Raw genomic sequence first — 21832 nt, forward strand, 5'->3', positions numbered from 1 at the left:
CGAAGTGATGCAGAGTGCTGATTCCAAGCTCTGGGAAATAGCTATGAAAGCTGAGATGGGCTTTATGTGTTCCAACTCAGTTTGGGAACTTCTAGACTTACCAGAAGGGATAAAACCCATATGGTGTAAGTGGATCTACAAGAGGAAAAGAAATGCGGATGGAAAAGTGGAAACTTATAAGGCCAGACTTGTAGGAAAATGTTATACTCAAAAAGAAGGTATCGTTTACAAAGAAACATTCTCTCTGGTTGCCATTCTCAAGTCAATCCGCATATTACTATCCATTGTGGTGGCTCTCAATAACGAGATCTGGCAAATGGATGTTAAGACAACATTTTCGAATGACTATATTGAAAATAGCATCTACATGATGCAACCCCCCGGATATATAGCTAAAGGAAATGAGCATAAAGTTAGCAAACTACTTAGATCCATATATGGGCTAAAGTTAGCATCTCGCTCATGGACTCGAAGATTTGATCAAGTGATCAGGACTTTTGAATTTGAGCAAAACGTAGATGAACCTTGTGGTTACAAACATTTAGGGGATAAAAATGTGGTTTTTCTCGTTTTATATGTCAATGACATTCTACTAATTGGAAATGATGTAGGGACATTATCATCGGTTAAATTGTGGTTAACCGAACAATTTAGCATGAACTTGGGAGAAGCTAATTTTTTTCTAGATATTCAAATCCTAAAACATCAAAAGAATAAAGTGATAGCACTGTCTCATGCTTCATACATAGACAAGATATTGGAGTGTTATGCAATGACTGGTTCAAAGAAAGGAAATCAACCCTCCATATTGGGATTTCATCTCTCATTAGAAGACTATCCTGAGATAAACGGAGAAGAGAAAACATGAGAAAGGTTCTTTATGTCTCAACAATAGGAAGTCTTATGTATGATATGCTATGCATACGCCTAAATATTTGTTTTACAGTGGGGTTGGTAAGTCAATATCAGACAAATCCAAGACCAAGGCACTGGCAAGCAATTAAACATATACTCAAGTACTTACTGAGAATGATGGATTATATGCTTGTATATTCTAGATGAGATCTCACTCCTAACAGATATATTGATTCTGACTTCCTAAATGTGTCAGGATTCGAGGAAATTGATATCCGTCTATGTTTTTGTCCTAAATGGTAGTTCTATAGTGTGAACAAGTGTCAAGCAGGGTTTCATTGCTAACATCACTATGGAGGGGCAAATATGAGGTATGGAAAAGCTATGAAACTATAATAGTATAGATATAGCTAAACCCAAACTAACCACAAAAGGGACACAATAGTGTTTGATAGAATGGTAGACGTAGTCAAAGATCGCATATGAGGACAAACCTCGAGGATTTGTTTATCCAAGACTCTTATAGCTAGAGAGCTCATTGGGAAATATATAGAAGGGTATAATAATGTGAAACATGACTCACCTACTTCACCAGGGCAAGTGGGAGACTGTTGGATCTGATGCCCTAAGTCTAGTATTTTCGTCAATATACAATTGTAATTTTTTCGAATAAATTGATTAATAAAATTATTGATGAATTAAATTAATATACATTGTATTATTGTCCTCAAATGATTTTTGCACTGATAAGCTATAAAAGTAACGTATTTTAATCTCATTCTTAATGAGCTTTTGGATGATTAATTATGCAAATTAGTGAATTTGATGCTTCTAATCCTTTAAATTCATGTTTCTTTACTTAGGAGAGCATTTGGGAGTGAAATGAGCAAAAAATGAGCTAAAATCAGACAAATAGATCTGTTTTCAGGAGCCACACAGCCTGGACATTTCTATACGGGTTGGACACACGCCCATGTGCCAGCCTGTGTTAATTTCACACCGTGCTTCCCAGATAAGCAAAAAAACACAATTTCTAGGCTTTCTAAGCATTCTAAAGTCTGTAAATACTAATTAGAAGAAGACATAAGTGAACCATCAGAGAGGATCGAAGAAAACACTCGAAGAACACTATCGGAGCCAACTTAGAAGTGGATCTCCATCAAGATTGAAGATCTCCTTTTAATTTCTTTCAAAGTTTTTATGAGTTTCTTTATGTCTTATGGTTATTCTGACTTTAAGATGTTTTCATTCAGGATTATGACAAATTCTATTATTTAATTTCTATTTTACATTATAAATACTTTATTCTTTTTCTCAATTATGTTTACTTATTTCTAGTTTTAATATTTATGGGATATTAATTCATGTTTAATGTACTTGATTCAGTGGAGGAAAAGTCCCTGTTTAAGATTAGATCTAGCATAATTGAGTGGAGTTGCATGCAATCCTAGAAATAGGACGGCATAAATCTATCAGATTAGAATCAAATCTAATAGGGGAATCCATAGGTCGAGTTAATTCGACAATAGAGGTTTTAATTAGAAAGATATTTCAATTAATCAACCTAGAGTCAATTGTTTTTACTCTTGAAAGAGATATTAACATAATTTAGGGATTTTTACGGATCAAGACGCCAAGTGAATAAATCATTTAAGTCAGAGTCATAATAATAAATGAAGTCTAAGTGGATTCTTCCCTGGGTATTGTTTCTTTCATTGGTTATCTTTCGATTATTTTCCTGATTCGTTCTTTGTTGCGTTCTTAGTTAAATTAGTTTAGTGATTTTAGATTAAAACTCATCACTTCAAATTGTCAGCTAAATAATAAGAAAACGATAATTACTAATACTTTTAGTCCTCGTGGATACGATATCTTTACTCACCATAGCTATACTGTTGTTCAATAGGTGCGCTTACCTTTATCATATTTATAGTTAGTTTTGTGAGACACATCAAGTTTTTAGCGTCGTTACCAGGGACTAAAATATTAGGAACACTTTATTTTATTAACTTTGTAATTTTTTATTCATTTTTGTTTTTAGTTTAATTTTGACATTCTAGTTTTTCTTTTATTTGCTTTTGGTAGATTCCTTTAGCTTATGACTAGAAGAAACCTGTCGGGACCTTTACTATTAAATATCGAAATTGAAAGTGTATTGCTCACAGAAACTGTAGAGAAGCAAGGCAGAGTCAAGAGAATTTAGTAGACAAACAATAGGATTGTAACAGCCCGATTTAGACCCTAATCGGACATAGTGGTTTCGGGATCACAAATCTGAATCAAAAAAATATTTTCATATTATTTTGTGCGTTTATTATGTGTGAATTTATATCCATGAAATTTTGTTGAATAACGAGCACTAAGTGTGCGATACCTGAGTAATTTGGTTAGATGAGAAAGCGCACTAATTGTGCAACTTTTTATGGCCTCGACCAATTATTTAGTACATGATAGGTCAAGTATGAAATGGTTGAATAATACATGATATCAAGGTAAGTTGGTTATTTCAATTGTGATAAGAAAATTTATATGAGGTAAATGAAAGTATATGAGTATATGAAGGTCTATATTCGGCAAAATGGTAAGTATATGTGATATTGTAATTGTGAATTATATGCATCTATATATGAATGAGTACATTTGGTAAAGAGTGGGTATATGATTTGAAAGTAAAAAAAAATAGTTACGTTTTTATTTACATGTATATTCGCCAAGTTAAAATTGATTCATAGTTACATATTAGATAATTAAATTTTGCAAGCTCAAATGTATATATATATATGAATATGATTGCATTCTTCGGTTTTGTTATTGAATTATTAACATTATTGAATTGTCTAATTGATTATGACTTACTAAGCTGTGATAGCTTATGGTGTATGTGTGTTTCATTCGGTTTTATAGATTTTGGAAGCTAGTTATGAGCTCAGGGATCGTCAGCGACGTCAATCACACTATCGTCCGTCCATCGGTATTTATAAAAGTTAAATATAAAATCTATGGCATGTATAGGCTATAGTACCCTTTTGAATATATATTTTGAATGAAGTGTGTATATATAATAAGCCATGCAAAAATGGCTTGTTTATTTTGTTATGAATGGTTTCATGTTTTGATTGAATATTATGGTTGATGATTTGGCTATGCTTCGTAAATGGTTGAGATTAATATAAAATGCTTTGACTTGATTTATTATATATATAAGAATAATATGCTAATTTAATATCTTTATATTCGGTAATTGAAATTGAATTTGGATTATCATTTACTATGTGAAAGTTGTATATTGATTTCGTGATTATAGGGTATTGAAATTGGTTATTTGCATAATAAACCTTGTTTATGAAATTGGTCTTATAAATGACCTTTGATTCATTGGGAGAATAATTTTTACTATATATATAGGATCGGTGTTGGTATGTTTGGCATGAAAATGTTAGATATTGTTGAATTTGACATTGGTTAAAATAAAATTATATTCGGTTAAAGCTTGAAAAGTTTACCATATGAATAGTAACTTTATTTATTTGATGAACAAATATTTATATGCAATTTGATCAACAATTTTGTGTATTTGAATAATAATATGTGAATATACTATGAAATTATATAAATGCTCATGGTATATTAGACCCAATGTTTATAAATGCTTGTATTTATAAGGTTTGGTATAGGTACATATGTTAAAATAAGTAAATTTTAAATGTGAGTTTTATATACATAATTGTGTCGTTGTTGTTTATAATTGATTTGTTAGTCGAGTAGGCGAAATGAGGTATGACCAAAAGTGGTGTTTGAAATATTCTGCATAATTTTTAATTATGAGTTATGTGTTTACGAATATGTTCGATGCATGATATGAAATGACTCGTAATAAGTTGATATTACCTTTTTGATTTAAGACTTGGTTGGTTTAGTAGGTTGAACATGTGTACATCTATGATTATTCGAATTTGAATTTGGTTTGGTAATACCTCGTAACCCTACGGTGACAGTTACGGGTTAGGGGTGTTATATTTGATTGGTATCAGAGCTACGGTTTAGTCGATTCTAGGACTAACGTAGCGCGTGTGAGTCTAGCTATATATGCCATAATATATGTTGCGATAGTGTGATGATTCCTGACATTAAAAAAATGTGTTTTTATATAGTAAATGGATTCTGATCCCGATTGAGCTGTAGCTGATGATGTCGAGAGTGTAGCAGCTGCTCCCGTGTAAGGGACAGCGCCGGTTAATTCTCGACCGACTTCGATTACCCAAGAGGGTGAGGCTAAACAAGCCTTTTACCAAATGATGAATGATTGGTTTACTCAGTATATCCAGACTAATCCAGTTGTACAACAACCCCTACCCTAGACTAATCCACCTACGATACCTGTGGTGCCTCAAGTACTTGATCCGATGAGATTTCATGCGCCCCTTGTCGATAAAATTAGAAAATCTGAGGCTGAAGAGCTTAGGGCCATGGTTGATGACGATGTTGAGCGGGCTGAATTTTGGCTCGACAATACTATCCATGTGTTCGATGAATTATCGTGTACACCCGATGAGTGCTTGAAATGTGCTATATCATTACTTCGAGACACTGCATATCACTAGTGGAATACACTGGTTTCAGTTGTTCCGAAAGAACGGGTCACTTGGGAATTCTTTCAGATAGAGTTTCGAAAGAAATACATCAGCCAACGATTTATCGATCAAAGACGTAAGGAATTCCTCAGACTTAAATAGGGTTGTAAGACCGTAATAGAATATGAGCGGGAGTTCGTGAGACTTAGCCGATATGCTCGAGAGTGTGTTTCATCTGAAGCTATAATGTGTAAATGATTCGTCGAGAGCTTAAACGAAGATATTAAACTACTGGTTGGAATTCTTGATTTGACCGAGTTGGTGGTTTTAGTTGAAAGAGCTTGTAAAGCGGAAAAACTCAGCAAAGAAAAGAAGAGAGCAAATTTCGAAGATAGAGACGAGAGAAAAAGATCTATGAGTAAACCGCATCAGTCTTCGTCAAAAACATTTAGAGATGCACCCAGTCGTTCAAAATGCTTCAGTTGGGTATGCAAATAGAGAACTTGTGAAACAATATTCTAACTCCAAGCCACAAATTACACAAGAATCAAGTGTTGGCAGTGTCAGTAATAATAAACCTGAGTGTCGACAGTATGGAAGATGACATGTAGGTGAATGTTAGGGTAAGTATAACAACAGAGTTTGTTATAGATGTGGATCGAAGGGTCATTTCATTCGGGATTGTCAAGAGCTAGTTAAGAAAGATAATGTTCAGAGTGTGAGAACGAGTAGTGCTGCAGCTAGAGGTAGACCACCTAGAAACATGGGAGCTAGGAGTGGTACTCAGAGAGGGACTACGGACACAGCAGTTCAGTCTGAGGCTCGCGCACCTGTAAGAGCATATGCTATTGGCGCACGTGAGGAGGCTTTATCTCCAGGTGTTATTACTGGTATATTCACTCTCTATGATACCAGTGTAATTGCATTAATTGATCCTGGTTCGACTCATTCATATGTGTGTGATACTTTGGTATCCAGTAAGACTCTGCCTGTTGAGTCTACTGAGTTTGTGATTAGAGTATCAAACGCCTTGGGTCGGTGTGTTCTGGTTCACAAAGTTTGTAAGAATTGTTCGTTGATGATTCGAAACTCGTATTTCCTAACTGATTTGATGTTGTTACAATTCGACGAGTTCGATATAATTCTGGGTATGGATTGTTTGACCTTGCACGATGCTGTTGTAAACTGCAAAAGAAAGACTATTGATTTACGGTGCCAGAATGATGAGATCATTCAAATTGATTCTAGCAATCTAAATGGTTTACCGGCAATAATATCCTCAATGTTAGCTCAGAAGTATATAAGAAAAGGTTGCGAATCTTACTTTGCATATGTACTTGATATTAAAGTAAATGAAAAGAAGATTGAATCTGTACCAGTTGTGTGTGAGTATTCGGATGTGTTTCCCAAAGAATTGCCAGGTTTGCCACCTATTCGAGAGGTAGAGTTTGCGATTGAGTTAGTACCAGGGATGACTCCGATTTCGATAGCTCCGTACCGTATAGCACCGATTGAATTAAAAGAGTTGAAAGCACAGTTGCAAGAGTTGACAGATAGAGGTTTTGCACGACCGAGTTTCTCTCCTTAGGGAGCACCAGTGTTGTTTATGAAAAATAAAGACGGAACGATGAGAATGTGCATTGATTACCGGCAACTCAATAAGGTGACTATAAAGAATAAATATCCGTTTCCACATATTGACGACTTGTTTGATCAGTTAAAATGGGCTTCAGTGTTCTTGAAGATAGATCTAAGATCGGGTTACTATCAGTTGCGAGTTAAAGACTCTGATGTGCTAAAGACAACTTTCTGAACGAGGTACAGACATTACGAGTTCCTGATTATGCCTTTCGAACTTACTAATGAACCTGCTGTTTTCATGGATTTGATGAATCGGATCTTTAGACAGTATCTGGATTAGTTTGTGGTAGTATTCATAGATGACATTTTGATCTACTCTCGAGATGAAACCGAGCATGCCGAACATTTGAGACTTGTGTTACAAACTTTGCGAGATAAACAGCTGTATGCAAAGTTCAGTAAATGCGAGTTCTGGTTACGTGAAGTTAGTTTTCTGGGCCATGTCGTATCAGCATCCGGTATTCGGGTTGATCCAAGTAAAATTTTAGCTATATTTGATTAGAAACCTCCGAGAAATGTCTCTGAAGTTCGAAGCTTTCTGGGGCTCGCTGGTTACTATAAATGGTTTGTGAAAGGATTCTCTATGATTGCAACCCCGGTGACGAAGCTATTGCAGAAAGATGTTAAGTTCGAGTGGTCAGAGAAATGCCAGAAAAGTTTCGACCAGTTCAAAGCCTTGTTGACCGAAGCTCCAGTACTAGTTCAGCCAGAATCGGGTAAAGCGTTCGTTATCTATAACGATGCATCTTTAAATGGTTTGGGCTGTATTTTGATGCAGGAAGGAAAGGTTGTAGCCTATGCCTCGAGACAGTTAAAGTCATACGAAAAGAACTATCCGACGCACGATCTAGAGTTGGTCGCTATTGTGTTTGCGCTGAAAATATGGCGCCACTATCTGTTTGGTGAAAAATGTCATGTTTGTTCCGATCACAAAAGCCTGAAGTATTTGATGACCCAAAAAGATCTAAATTTGAAAAAGCGCCGATGGTTAGAATTACTAAAAGATTACGAGCTTGTGATCGATTATCATCTGGGAAAGGCTAATGTTGTTGCTGATGCTCTAAGCCGAAAATCACTATTTACTTTGCATGCAATGAACGCGCATATAGCTATGTCAAATGATGGTGCAATAATAGCTGAATTAAAAGTAAGATCATTATTTATCACACAAATTTGCGAGGCTCAAAAAGCCGATAATGATTTGAAAGCAAAGAGGGCTCAATGTGATTCGAATGTTGACTTCGAATTTCAAATTGATGCTGAGGGATGTTTACGGTTTAGAAACTGAATATGTGTTCCAAGAAAAATAGAGTTGATTCAGATGATTTTAAACAAAGCTCATAACGGTCGGTTATCTATTCATCCGGGTAGCACAAAGAAGTACAATGATCTGAAACAGTTCTACTGGTGGCACAGTATGAAAAGAGACATTTCTGAATTTGTTTTGAAATGTTTAGTTTGTTAGCAAGTAAAAGTCGAGCATCAAGTACCTTCTGGATTGCTTCAGCCGATCATGGTACCAGAGTGGAAATGGGACAGGGCCACGATAGATTTTGTGACCGGTTTACCATTGACACCGAGCAAGAAAGATGCAATTTGGGTTGTTGTAGATAGATTGACTAAATCAGCACATTTTCTTTCGGTTCGCACAGATTATTCACTTGATAAGCTAGCTGAATTATATGTGTCTCAGATAGTGAGGTTGCATGGTGTACCTATTTCTATTATTTCGGACAGAGACCCGAGGTTCACATCGCAGTTCTGGAAGAAACTGCAAGATGTTTTAGGAATGAAATTACATTTTAGCACAGCTTTCCATCCCCAGACAGATGGTCAGTCAGATCGAGTCATTCATATACTTGAGGATTTGTTGAGATGTTGCATTCTAAAGTTCGAAGGTTCGTGGGAACGATATCTGCCTTTGATTGAATTTGGGTATAATAATAGCTTTCAATCGAGTATCAAAATGGCACCTTATGAGGCTTTGTATGGTCGTAAATGTTGAACACCTTTGTATTGGACTGAGCTCGATGAAAATAAGGTACACGGGGTCGATTTGATCAAAGAGACTGAATAGAAAGTGAAAGTGATTCGTGATAGTCTGAAAGCTGCGTCAGATCGTTAGAACTCGTACGTAGATTTAAAACGTAAAGATATTGAGTTTCAGATTGGAGAAAAAGTGTTTTTGAAAGTCTCGCCATGGAAGAAAATACTCAGATTTGGTTGTAAAGGCAAATAGAGTCTGAGATTTATTGGGCCGTATGAAATTATAGAGCGTATAGGGCCGGTTGCTTATAAACTCGTGTTGCCACCTGAGTTGGAAAAGATTCACAATGTATTTCATGTTTCGATGCTCCGTAGATACTGATCTGATCCTTCACATGTGGTTAGTCCGACAGAGATTGAGATTAAATCCGATATGTCATATGAAGAAGAACCGATTCGCATTCTGGCTCGTGAGGTTAAAGAATTACGAAATAAGAAAATCTCGTTAGTTAAAGTACTATGGCATAAACACGGAGTTGAGGAAGCAACTTGGGAGCCTGAGGATGCAATGAAAGAACGTTACCCACATCTATTCATCGGTAAGATTTTCGGGGACGCAAATCCCTAAAGGGGGAGAGTTGTAACAACCCGATTTAGACCCTAATCGGACATAGTGGTTTTGGCACCATAAATTCGAGTCAAAAAATATTTTAATATTATTTTGTGTGTTTATTATGTGTGAATTTATATCCATGAAATTTCCGTGTTTTAATTTTGTTGTTTGAGTGCTGATTTAATAAAAAGGGTTTAATCGCGTAAAATGAAAATTTAGGGGTTCAATCCAAAAGGGTCGAATAGTGGTTGTTCTTTTAATATGGAGTCTTTATTTTCCAAAAGGGTCGAATAGTGTATATGTTTTATATTTTAATTAGTAAATGTTAATGTAGTAATTGAATAATAATATATATGTTATAATAAATAAAATAAAAAAAGAGCTATTATGTTCATCTTGTTCACCGAATGTTGAAAAGAAAAAGAGGGTTTGAAAGCTTGAAACATTCGGCCATTGTTGGAGCTTAAATTAAGGTTAGTTTTTGATCGGTTTTTTTTATAATTTTTACGTTTTTGAGATCGTTGCTTCGTGTTCTTCAAAACCCATGCTTTAATTTTTGGAATTTATGATAATTTTGTGATGTGCCGTTTATGATAGTTTGTGATTTTTGTTGGCTGATAGTAGAAAATAAAAGATATGTGATAGATTATAATATTTGTTTTTGAATTTTTGATGAATTTGATTATTTTGAGTTAAATTGTAAGAAATATTAAATTGAGGGACTAAAATGTGAAATAAACATCATGCAAGGACCTATATGAGACTAGGGAATATTTTCCTATACTACATTGTGATTAATTTGGAATATTTTGTGTTTTGTGCAATTTGGACTGAATTGTAAAAATGTTAAATATCAGGGGAAAAATGGTAAATTACCCATTTATGTGTTTTTGGATGAAATTGAATGAAATTATGTTTGAATGAGTTAAATTTGAATGTGTTTAGATCAAGAATTAAAGAAATCAAACTTGGATCGGGGGAAAAATAAAGTCGTCGATTAATCGTTTCGTTCCAGTTTATCGCTATCCGAGGTAAGTTTATAATCAAAGAGATGTTATAGTTTCTGAATAAATATTAGTTATATATGCCGAAATGAAAGTATGCAAAAATATATATATAGCTGAATATGTTTTAGTCGGAAAGTAGAAATAGACGTGAATGTAATTTATCAATATTTAGCACTAAGTGTGCGAGTATGGGATAGCTACAGCTATATGAACGGCACTAAGTGTGCGAAACTAAAATGATGATGTTAAATAATGGGCACTAAGTGTGCGAAACTAAAATGATGATGTTGAATAATGGGCACTAAGTGTGCCAAATTAAAATGATGATGTTGAATAACGGCCACTAAGTGTGCGATACCGAGAGCAATTTGGTTAGATGAGAAAGAGCACTAATTGTGCAACTTTATTATGGCCTCGACCAATTATTTAGTACATGATAGGTCAAGTATGAAATGGTTGAATAATACATGATATCAAGGTAAGTTCGTTATTTAAATTGGGATAATAAAATTTATATGAGGTAAATGAAAGTATATGAGTATATGAAGGCCTATATTTGGCCAAATGGTAAGTATATGTGATATTGTAATTGTGAATTATATGCATCTATATATGAATGAGTACATTTGGTAAAGAGTGGGTATATGATTTGAAAGTAAAAAAAAAAATAGATGCGTTTTATTTACATGTATATTTGGCAAAGTTGAAATTGATTCATAGTTACATATTAGATAATTAAATTTTGCAAGCTCAAATGTATATATATATATGAATATGATTGCATTATTCGGTTTTGTTATTAAATTATTAACATTATTGAATTGTCTAATTGATTATGACTTATTAAGCTGTGATAGCTTATGGTGTATGTGTGTTTCCTTCGGTTTTATAGATTTTGGAAGCTAGTTTCGGGCTCGGGGATCGTCAGCGACGTTAATCACACTATCATCCGTCCATCGGTATTTATAAAAGTTAAATATAAAATCTATGGCATGTATAGGCTATACTATCCTTTTGAATATATATTTTGAATGAAGTGTGTATATATAATAAGCCATGCGAAAATGGCTTGTTTATTTTGTTATGAATGGTTTCATGTTTTGATTAAATATTATGGTTGATTATTTGGCTATGTTTCGTAAATGGTTGAGATTAATATAAAATGCTTTGACTTGATTTATTATATATATATGAGAATAATATGCTAATTTAATATCTTTATATTCGGTAATTGAAATGTGAAACTTGTATATTGATTTCTTGTGATTATAGGGTATTGAAATTGGTTATTTGCATAATAAACCTTGTTTATGAAATTGTTCTTATAAATGACCTTTGATTCATTGGGAGAATAATTATTACTAATATATATATAGGATCGGTGTTGGTATGTTTGGCATGAAAATGTTAGATATTGTTGAATTTGACATTGGTTAAAATAAACTTATATTCGCTAAAGCTTGAAAAGTTTACCATATGAATAGTAACTTTATTTATTTGATGAACAAATATTTATATGCAATTTGATCAACAGCTTTGTGTATTTGAATAATAATATGTGAATATACTATGAAATTATATAAATGCTCATGGTATATTCGACCCAATGTTTATAAATGCTTGTATTTATAAGGTTTGGTATAGGTACATATGTTAAAATAAGTAAATTTTAAATGTGAGTTTTATAAACATAATTGTGTCGTTGTTGTTTATAATTGATTTGTTAGTCGAGTAGGTGAAATGAGGTATGACCAAAAGTGGTGTTTGAAATATTCTGCATAATTTTTAATTATGAGTTATGTGTTTACGAATATGTTCGATGCATGATATGAAATGACTCGTAATAAGTTGATATTACCTTTTTGATTTAAGACTTGGTTGGTTTAGTAGGTTGAACATGTGTACATCTATGATTATTCGAATTTGAATTTGGTTTGGTAATACCTCGTAACCCTATTTCGGTGACAGTTACGGGTTAGGGGTGTTACAAGGATAATATTATTATTGAGGAGATGGATGATAATCAGAATATTCAGCTACCTCCTACAGCAGCTCCTGTTACTTGTACCATGTATGATTATGCCAACCCCACTCTGACTGGGGATGAATCGAGTATTGTGCGATCCACTATTACTGTAAACAATTTTGAACTGAAGCTCAATAATTTTCAAATGGTACAATAGTTTGTTCAGTTTGACGGTTTGTAAGAAGAAGACCCAAATGCTCATTTGGCTAATTTTTTTGAAATCTGTGACACTTTCAAGATAAATGGCACCACTGACAACGCTATTCGCTTACGGTTATTTCCTTTCTTATTGAGGAACAAAGCTAAATAGTGGTGAAACTTCTTACCATGAGGTTCCATCACTACATTGGCTTAAATGAGCGAAAAATTTCTACTAAAGTACTTCCTACTGACTAAGATAGGAAAGTTGAGGAATGACATCTCTTCTTTTGTGCAGATCGAGTTAGAGACCTTATATGATGCATGGGAGAGATGCAATGATTTATTAATAATGTTCCTTCACCATGGGTTACCTTTATGGTTGCAAGTTCAAACCTTCTACGATGATTTGAATTCGTCAACTAGACAGTTTATCGACGCAGCAGCTGGTGGAACTCTGAACAATAAAACACCCGAAGCGGCTTATGAGTTTATAGAGGAGATGGCACTGAATAATTATTAGTGGCAAGTCATGAGAACAAAACTGATAAAAGCAGATAATGTCTTTAATTTAGATGCAGTCACCATGTTATCAAACCATGTAGATTTTATTAAGAAGAAAATTGATGGTTTATATATTTCTACGTAGGTACATCTGGTGATGAATGCGATGCAAATGGAGGAGGAATGAATAATCCTGAATGTTTACCTTTCACCCCTAGCACAGAGAATGAACAAATCAATTATATGGGTAATAATTTTAGACATCAAAATAATCCTTATAGTAACAACTATAATGCAAGTTTGAGGAACTATCCTAGTTTCTCTTGGGGTGGTCAAGGATATCAGAGAGCTCAACCCCGCTAGGCTTCTAACAACCACATTATCAACAAGAGAAGAAGCCGAACCTTGAGGAGATGTTGACAAAGTTTATCTCAGTGTTAGAAACTCATTTTAAAAACACTAAGCCAGCACTAAAAAATCAACAAGCATCAATTCAAGGGCTTGAGAACCAAATAGGTCAGCTTGCTAAACTAATCTCAGAAAGGCCACAAGGTATTTTGCCTAGCAATACAAAAACTAACCCAAGGGAGCAGCTTCATTCAATTACTATTCATGATGAAGAAGGGTTAGTTGAATCTAAACAAAAATCGAGGTAAGAAATTGTGGTGAATAACGCCAAGGTTGAGGTAAGCCAGAAAGAGTAAAAGCCGATTACAAATAATATAAACCTTGAGTGCCATATCCTAACATGATGAAGAAAGATCACCCATAGGTGAAATGAGTTTATTTTGCTGTTTTATGGTGGAATATGAAGCTAGATATTATGTTAAACAACTTTTGCTAAGCGATTTTAAACGAAAATGGGTAAATTGACATAATCGGTAAAAATAGTTAATATTCAAAAGTATGTGTTAGAGTGAGAATTTGATGTTTCCATAGAAGGGAAAAATGTTCAGCATGTCATAAAACCTAAGAATAAGTGATGAAGTTTAATTTCCGAGCTTAGGGAAAAAAGTGTAAATATGTAAAAGTTTGGGGGCAAAATTGTAAATTTTCAAAAAAGTTGGGTGGAGGATTATTTTAATAAATGTGAACATTAAACGAGTTAAATTTACTATTATAGATCAAGAGAGACGGGAAGATTATCTCAAACGAGGAAAAGAAAAGATAGTGGAGTGAATTGCAAAATTACGATATTTTGCACCGAGGTAAGTAAACAGGTGACTTAATGTATTATTTTGATATTATTTGATTTGTGTTGAGATTTATTTGAATATAAAATAAATGTTTGGCAAGATTCCAAAAATGTTGTTAAATTGGGAAAGGTGGTAAGGGGTTGCAAAACACGGTTTTTGGTTGAACACTCGGAATAGGCCAAAGCATATTGCATATAAAGGGATTGCTGTGTGCTGATTCCCCGATTCATTGGTGGTTGCTAAGTGCTGATTCCACCGCATTTGAAATGTGAAGGGGGTTGCTAAGTGCTGATTCCCCGATTCATTGGTGGTTGCTAAGTGCTGATTCCACCGTATTTTAAATGTGAAAGGGGGTTGCTAAGTGCTGATTCCCCCGAGGGGTTGCTAAGTGCTGATTCCCCTATTCATTGGTGGTTGCTAAGTGCTGATTCCACCGTATCTGAAATGTGAAGGGGGTTGCTAAGTGCTGATTCCCCCAAGGGGTTGTTGTGTGCTGATTCCCCGATTCATTGGTGGTCGCTAAGTGCGGAATCCACCGATAACGGTTAACATTCCGAGTGTTCAATGAGTAAATTGGGAAGGTGAATATTCATATATGTGGTGGACAAGTGTATGGGAGGGATATTGGGTTTGATACTTAATCAACCCATGTATAAGATGGGAGGAAAATCAAAAATACAAAAAGAGACAATTTGAATGCAAAACTGTTTTGAATGGCAGCAGTTGGGCAATTACGAAAAATCACCATAAATGGTGGAAAATGAATTAGAGGTTAAATAATAGATTAAATTGAAGCTGAATGAGTCTATTTTCATATTAAATAAATAGACCAAGAAAAAGAGTTGTATTTTTTGAGATATTTGAATTTTACTGAGACAGGGCTGGATTGATTTCGAAATCCCCTGTTCCAACTTTGGAAAAAAACCAAAAATTATAAAAAAATAATTATGGATTGAAATCTATATTCCTGGATTCAATTTTGAGTCTATTTTTAATATAAACAAACGAGAACATTGTTTGAAACTTTTACAGAGAGTTATGTGAATTTTTGTAAGGGGAGGTCAGGAATGTCGGGCAGTGAAATAGGGGAAGATTTAAAGAATAAACTGTACTAATTGGCTTGACTAAAAATTCTGAAAATTTTATTATAGAAATATATATAGGTCTAGTTTCAGGGAAAATTTACGTAATTCAATTTGGAGCCCTGTAGCTCCGGATAAAAATAAATTAGTGGTCATGACGCAGAAAACCAGCTTGCTGGAAATTACACAAACAATGAAATTTATTTGTGAATAAATTTATACTATGGTGTAGTCATGTGGGAAATTTATTTATTTGTCATATGTTTACTTACTAAGCTATATGCTTACTCGTTTTTATTTTTCCCTGGATTATAGTGATTTCCATCAACTCGGAATTGGGACGGAGTCAGACAATCATCTACACTATCATCCACGTTTGGGTATTTTGCTACTAGTATTCCGGGAATTATGGCATGTATAGACGACTTATGTAATGGGGCGCCACCATGTAAATATATGTTATGGTTCGATTTAAAATGTAGTGTTTATTAATGGTCAAATTGCGTATGTTTATACAACTGAACTTGGTTGGAGTATTGAATTGTGTTTGGAAACTTGCAGGAGGTTTAAGCAAAAATAAGCAGAAATGCTGTCGAAATTTTTTAAAAAAATTTAGTAATACCTCATACTCTGTTCCGATCAGGAATGCGGGTAAGGGGTGTTACATTTTAGTGGTATCAGAGCTACGATTTAGTCGGTTCTCGGACCAATAAAATATGTGTGAAAGTCAGTCTATACATGCCATAAATATATTGTGATAGTGTGATGATTTCTGACAACTTAAAATTTTGTTTTATATAGTAAATGGACCCTGACCGAAGTGTGGCAGATGATGTTGAAAGTAACGCGCCGGCTCCCGCACAAGGGACCGCGCATGAAGAGAGTAGACATGAGACATATGGACAGGATGAGGCTCGGGAAGCCTTCCTCCGGATGATGAGTGATTGGTATACAGAATATGTCCATGCAAATCCGAATGTTCTACCTCCTCCACCCCCTCCTATTCCTCAACCGGTCCCCGTAGCTCCATGAAGTGCTGAATTGGTGAGATCAAGTAAACCACCCGTTGATAGAATTCGAAACCTTAGGGCTGAAGATTTCAGGGCTAATGTTGATGATGATCCGAAAAAAGCCGAGTTTTGGCTTGAAAATACTATTCGGGTATTTGATGAATTATCTTGTACTCCTGAGGAATGTTTGAAATGTGTTGTGTCTTTATTGAAGGATTCGGCATACCGTTGGTGGAAAACATTAATGTCGGTGGTTCCAAAAGAAAGAGTTACCTGGGACTTCTTCCAAGAGGAATTCAGAAAGAAATATATAAGCCAGCGATTTATTGATCAGAAACGCAAGGAGTTTCTCGAATTGAAACAGGGCCAAATGTCAGTGGCAGAATATGAACGGGAGTTTGTCCAGCTTAGTAAATATGCCCAGGAATGTGTACCTACAGAGGCTATTATGTGTAAAAGATTTGAAGAGGGGCTAAACGAAGATATCGGATTACATGTTGGGGTTTTAGAGTTAAAAGAATTTGTGGTATTAGTTGATCGGGCCTGCAAGGCTGAAGAGCTGAGTAGAGAAAAGAGAAGGGCGGAGATGGAAGCTCGAGATGTAAGAAAGAGGTCAATGGGCAGGACATTTAAATCCCAACCGAAGAAGTTTAAAGGGATGGATCCACGACCAACGAGTTCAGTTGGGTATTCACGCAGAGACCGAGGGAGGTCATATTCCGGAGTTAAAACTCGAGCTACCTCAGTGGCAAGTGTGGGCAATGTTGGAAACACCAGACCTGGATGTCAACAGTGTGGCAGACGACATACTGGTGAGTGTTGGGGATTTAAAAGAGCTTGTTTCAGGTGTGGTTCTAAAGAGCATTATGTAAAAGATTGCCCAGAAAGAATAGAGGAAGAAAAATTACAAAGAACTGGATCGGGTGATATTGTCAGTAGAGGCAGACCACCGAGAAATGTGGGGAGCAAAGCCAGTGTAAAAGTGTGGTAAAAGATGCAGCTGGAAGATCAGAAACTAGAGCGCCTGCCAGGACTTATGCCATACGCACTCGAGAGGATGCCTCATCTCCCGACGTGATTACTGGTACATTTTCTCTTCATGATATTGATGTTATTGCTTTGATTGACCCTGGCTCTACTCATTCATATGTATGCGTGAATTTGGTATCTAGTAAGAAATTGCCTGTTGAAAACACTGAATTTGTAGTTAAAGTATCAAATCCTTTAGACAAATGTGTCTTAGTCGATAAGGTTTGCAAGAATTGTCCCCTGATGATTCAAGGTAACTGTTTCTCGGCTAATTTGATGTTGTTACCAATTTGATGAGTTTGATGTTATTTTGGGGATGGATTGGTTGATATTGCATGATGCCAAGGTAAATTGTAGATAGAAAATCCTTAAATTAAAGTGTGAAAACGGTGAAATTCTCCGGGTTGAAACATAGGAGCCGAATAAATTGCCTATGGTGATTTCGCACATGTCTGCTCAGAAATACTTGAGAAAAGGATGTGAAGCTTATCTTGCTTATGTCCTGAATACTGATATAACTGGGTCGAAGCTTGAATCAGTGCCGGTAGTTTGTGAAATTCGCACGTATTTCGGAGGAATTGCAGGTTACCTCCGATTAGAGAAGTTGAGTTTTCTATTGACTTGTTACTTGGTACTGCACCGATTTTTATTGCACCGTATCGGATGGCTCAGACTGAGTTGAAAGAATTAAAAGCTCAGTTACAAGAGTTGACAGATAAAGGATTTGTGAGACCGAGTTTTTCTCCTTGGGGTGCTCCTGTGTTATTTGTGAAAAAGAAGGACGGCTCTATGAGACTTTGTATTGACCATCGTCAGCTCAATAAGGTGACTATAAAGAACAAGTATCCTTTGCCGAGAATTGATGATTTGTTTGACCAATTAAAAGGGGCAACAGTGTTTTCCAAGATCGATCTAAGGTCTGGTTACTATCAGTTGAGAGTTAAAGAGTCTGATGTGCCGAAAACCGCCTTTAGAACGAGGTATGGACACTATGAATTTCTGGTAATGTCTTTTGGGTTGACTAATGCTCCGGCTATTTTTATGGACTTGATGAACCGAATTTTCCGGCCGTACTTGGATAAGTTCGTGGTGGTGTTCATAGATGATATTTTAATCTATTCTCGGGATGAATCTGAGCATGCAGAACATTTGAGAACTGTATTGCAGATTCTGAGAGAAAAGAAATTGTATGCTAAATTCAGCAAAAGTGAGTTTTGGCTTCGTGAGGTTGGATTCTTGGGACATATAGTTTCAAGTGAAGGTATTTGGGTTGATCCAAGCAAAATTTCAGCAATTGTTGATTGGGAGCAACCAAAGAATGTGACCGAGGTTAGAAGCTTTCTGGGCTTAGCTGGGTATTACAGACGCTTTGTCAAGGGATTTTCGATGATTGCTTCTCCTATGACTAAGTTACTATAGAAGAATGTCAAATTTGAATTGACCGATAAATGTCAGCAAAGTTTCGAGAAATTGAAGGCATTGTTGACTGAGGCCCAGTGCTGGTGCAACCTGAATCAGGGAAAGAGTTTGTAATTTACAGTGATGCATCGTTGAATGGTCTTGGGTGTGTATTAATGCAAAGGGCAAAGTAATAGCTTATGCTTCAAGACAGCTGAAACCGCATGAGAAGAATTATCTGACGCATGATTTAGAATTGGCTGCTATTGTTTTTGCTTTAAAAATTTGGCGCCATTATTTGTATGGTGAAAAGTGCCGAATCTTCACTGATCATAAGAGTTTGAAGTATTTGATGAGCCAAAAAGACTTGAATTTGCGGCAACGAAGATGGCTCGAGCTAATTAAAGACTATGAGCTAGTGATTGATTATCACCCCGGGAAAGCTAATGTGGTTGCTGATGCCTTGAGCAGAAAATCTTTATTTGCTTTGAGAGCTATGAGTACGAGATTAACTTTATTTGATGATGGTTCAATTTTGGCTGAATTGAGAGTTAGACCGTTATTTCTTCAGCAGATTCGGGAAGCTCAAAAGAATGACAATAAATTGCAAGCCAGAAGAGCTCAGTGTGAAGCAGGCGTTGATTCAGATTTTCAAATTGGTTCAGATGACTACCTAATGTTCCGGGACAGAATATGTGTACCGAGAAATGATGAGCTAATTTGGACCATTTTATGTGAGGCACACAGTGGTGATTTATCAGTCCATCCAGGTAGTGTGAAAATGTATAATGATTTGAAGAAGTTGTATTGGTGGCCGGGCATGAAAAAGGATATCTCGGAATTTGTATCAAAGTGTTTAATCTGTCAACAAGTGAAGGCTGAGCATCAAGTACCATCGGGTTTACTTCAGCTGGTAACGATTCCAGAGTGGAAGTGGGATAGTATTACGATGGATTTTGTGACAGGATTGCCTTTAACTCCAAAGAAGAAAGATGCTATTTGGGTAATTGTTGATAGATTGACAAAGTCAGCCCATTTTATTCTGATATGCATTGATTACTCACTTGACAGGTTGGCGGAATTATATGTTGCTGAAATAGTGAGATTACACGGGGTGCTTAAATCTATTATATCGGATAGAGATCCGAGATTTACTTCGAGGTTTTGGATAAAGTTGCAAGAAGCCTTGGGTACGAAATTGAATTTCAGTACTGCGTTTCATCTACAAACTGACGGGCAATCAGAAAGAGTGATTCAAGTTCTTGAAGACATGCTCCGGTGTTGTATTTTAGAATTGGAAGGCAGTTGGGAGAAATATCTACCATTGGTTGAATTTGCTTATAACAATAGCTATCAGTCAAGTATACGAATGGCACCGTATTAAGCATTATACGGGCGTAAGTGTAGAACTCCTTTATATTGGACTGAGCTCGGTGAGAACCGGATTCATGGAGTCGACTTGGTGAAAGAAACTGAAGAAAAGGTGAAAATAATCCGTGACTTCTTAAAGGCTGCTTCAGATCGGCAAAAGTCGTATGCGGATTTAAAGAGGAAAGAAATTGAGTTTCAAGTAGGTGATAAAGTGTTCTTGAAAGTATCTCCATGGAAGAAGATTCTGAGATTTGGTCGTAAAGGCAAATTGAGTCCACGTTTTATTGGACCATATGAAGTTATTGAAAGAGTTGGCCCTGTAGCTTATCGGTTAGCTTTACGGCCGGAGTTGGAAAAGATACATAATGTATTTCATGTGTCGATGTTGCGACGTTATCGTTCAGATCCTTCACATATAGTTTCTCCTACAGAGATTGAGGTTCGACCAGATATGACTTATGAGGAGGAACCGATAAAAATTCTGGCTCGGGAGGTCAAACAGTTAAGGAATAAAAGTGTAGCCTTAGTGAAAGTGTTGTGGCAAAAACATGGAATGAAAGAGGCTACGTGGGAACCTGATGAAATTATGAGGAAACAGTACCCAAACCTCTTTTCCGGTAAGATTTTCGGGGGCGAAAATCCCTAAGGGGAGGAGAGTTGTAACAGCCCGATTCTGCGTCTAGTCGGAATAGTGGTTTCGGGACCACAAATCCGACGAGAGAAAATATGATTATTATTATATTTTCATGGTCTACAATTTTACAGAAAAATTTCGTAAAAATTTTGTTCGAAAATTTCGACGTTTGGGCACTCAATTTAGTCAAAAGGACTAAATTGTAAAAAGTACAAAAGTTGAGTTCTATATGTTAGAAGTATCTAATTGTTATGAAATTATAAATTGGGGGTCCTTATATGGTAATTAGACCATTAGTTAATTGATGGACAAAAATAGACATAGAAATGGGTGCAATAGATTTTTTTTTAAATGGGGGCATTTACCGCACGGTTAGTAATAAAAAGAATTAAAAAGGGAAAAGATGGCAAAATGTGCTCATCTTCTTCATGGTGAACGAAATCAGCAAGGGGGAAGCCATAGTTAGGGTTTTTAAGCTTCCAAGCTTAATAGTAAGTGATTCCAAGCCTCGTTTTTAATGTTCTTTACGTTTTTGGAGTCCTGATAACTTAATTTAGCTTATTCTATCGGTGAAATGTGTTTATTTTGCTATTTTATGGTGGAATATGAAGCTAGATATTCTGTTAAACAACTTTTGCTAAGCGATTTTAAACGAAAACGGGTAAATTGACATAATCGGTAAAAATAGTTAATGTTCAAAAGTATGTGTTAGAGTGAGAATTTGATGTTTCCATAGAAGGGAAAAATGTTCAGCATGTCATAAAACCTAAG

At 35.6% G+C, this 21832-nt stretch overlaps 1 non-coding gene across 1 annotated transcript; it reads right to left on the reverse strand.

Annotated features, from left to right (window-relative positions):
* Positions 1 to 13102: 13102 nt before the first annotated feature.
* LOC128035674 (small nucleolar RNA R71) lies at positions 13103 to 13209 on the reverse strand. Its single transcript, XR_008192226.1, has one exon. It is a non-coding gene; the product is annotated as a small nucleolar RNA R71 (small nucleolar RNA).
* Positions 13210 to 21832: the final 8623 nt, after the last annotated feature.

This window comes from Gossypium raimondii, chromosome 12, assembly GCF_025698545.1.
Source record: "Gossypium raimondii isolate GPD5lz chromosome 12, ASM2569854v1, whole genome shotgun sequence".
Lineage (NCBI taxonomy): Eukaryota > Viridiplantae > Streptophyta > Magnoliopsida > Malvales > Malvaceae > Gossypium > Gossypium raimondii.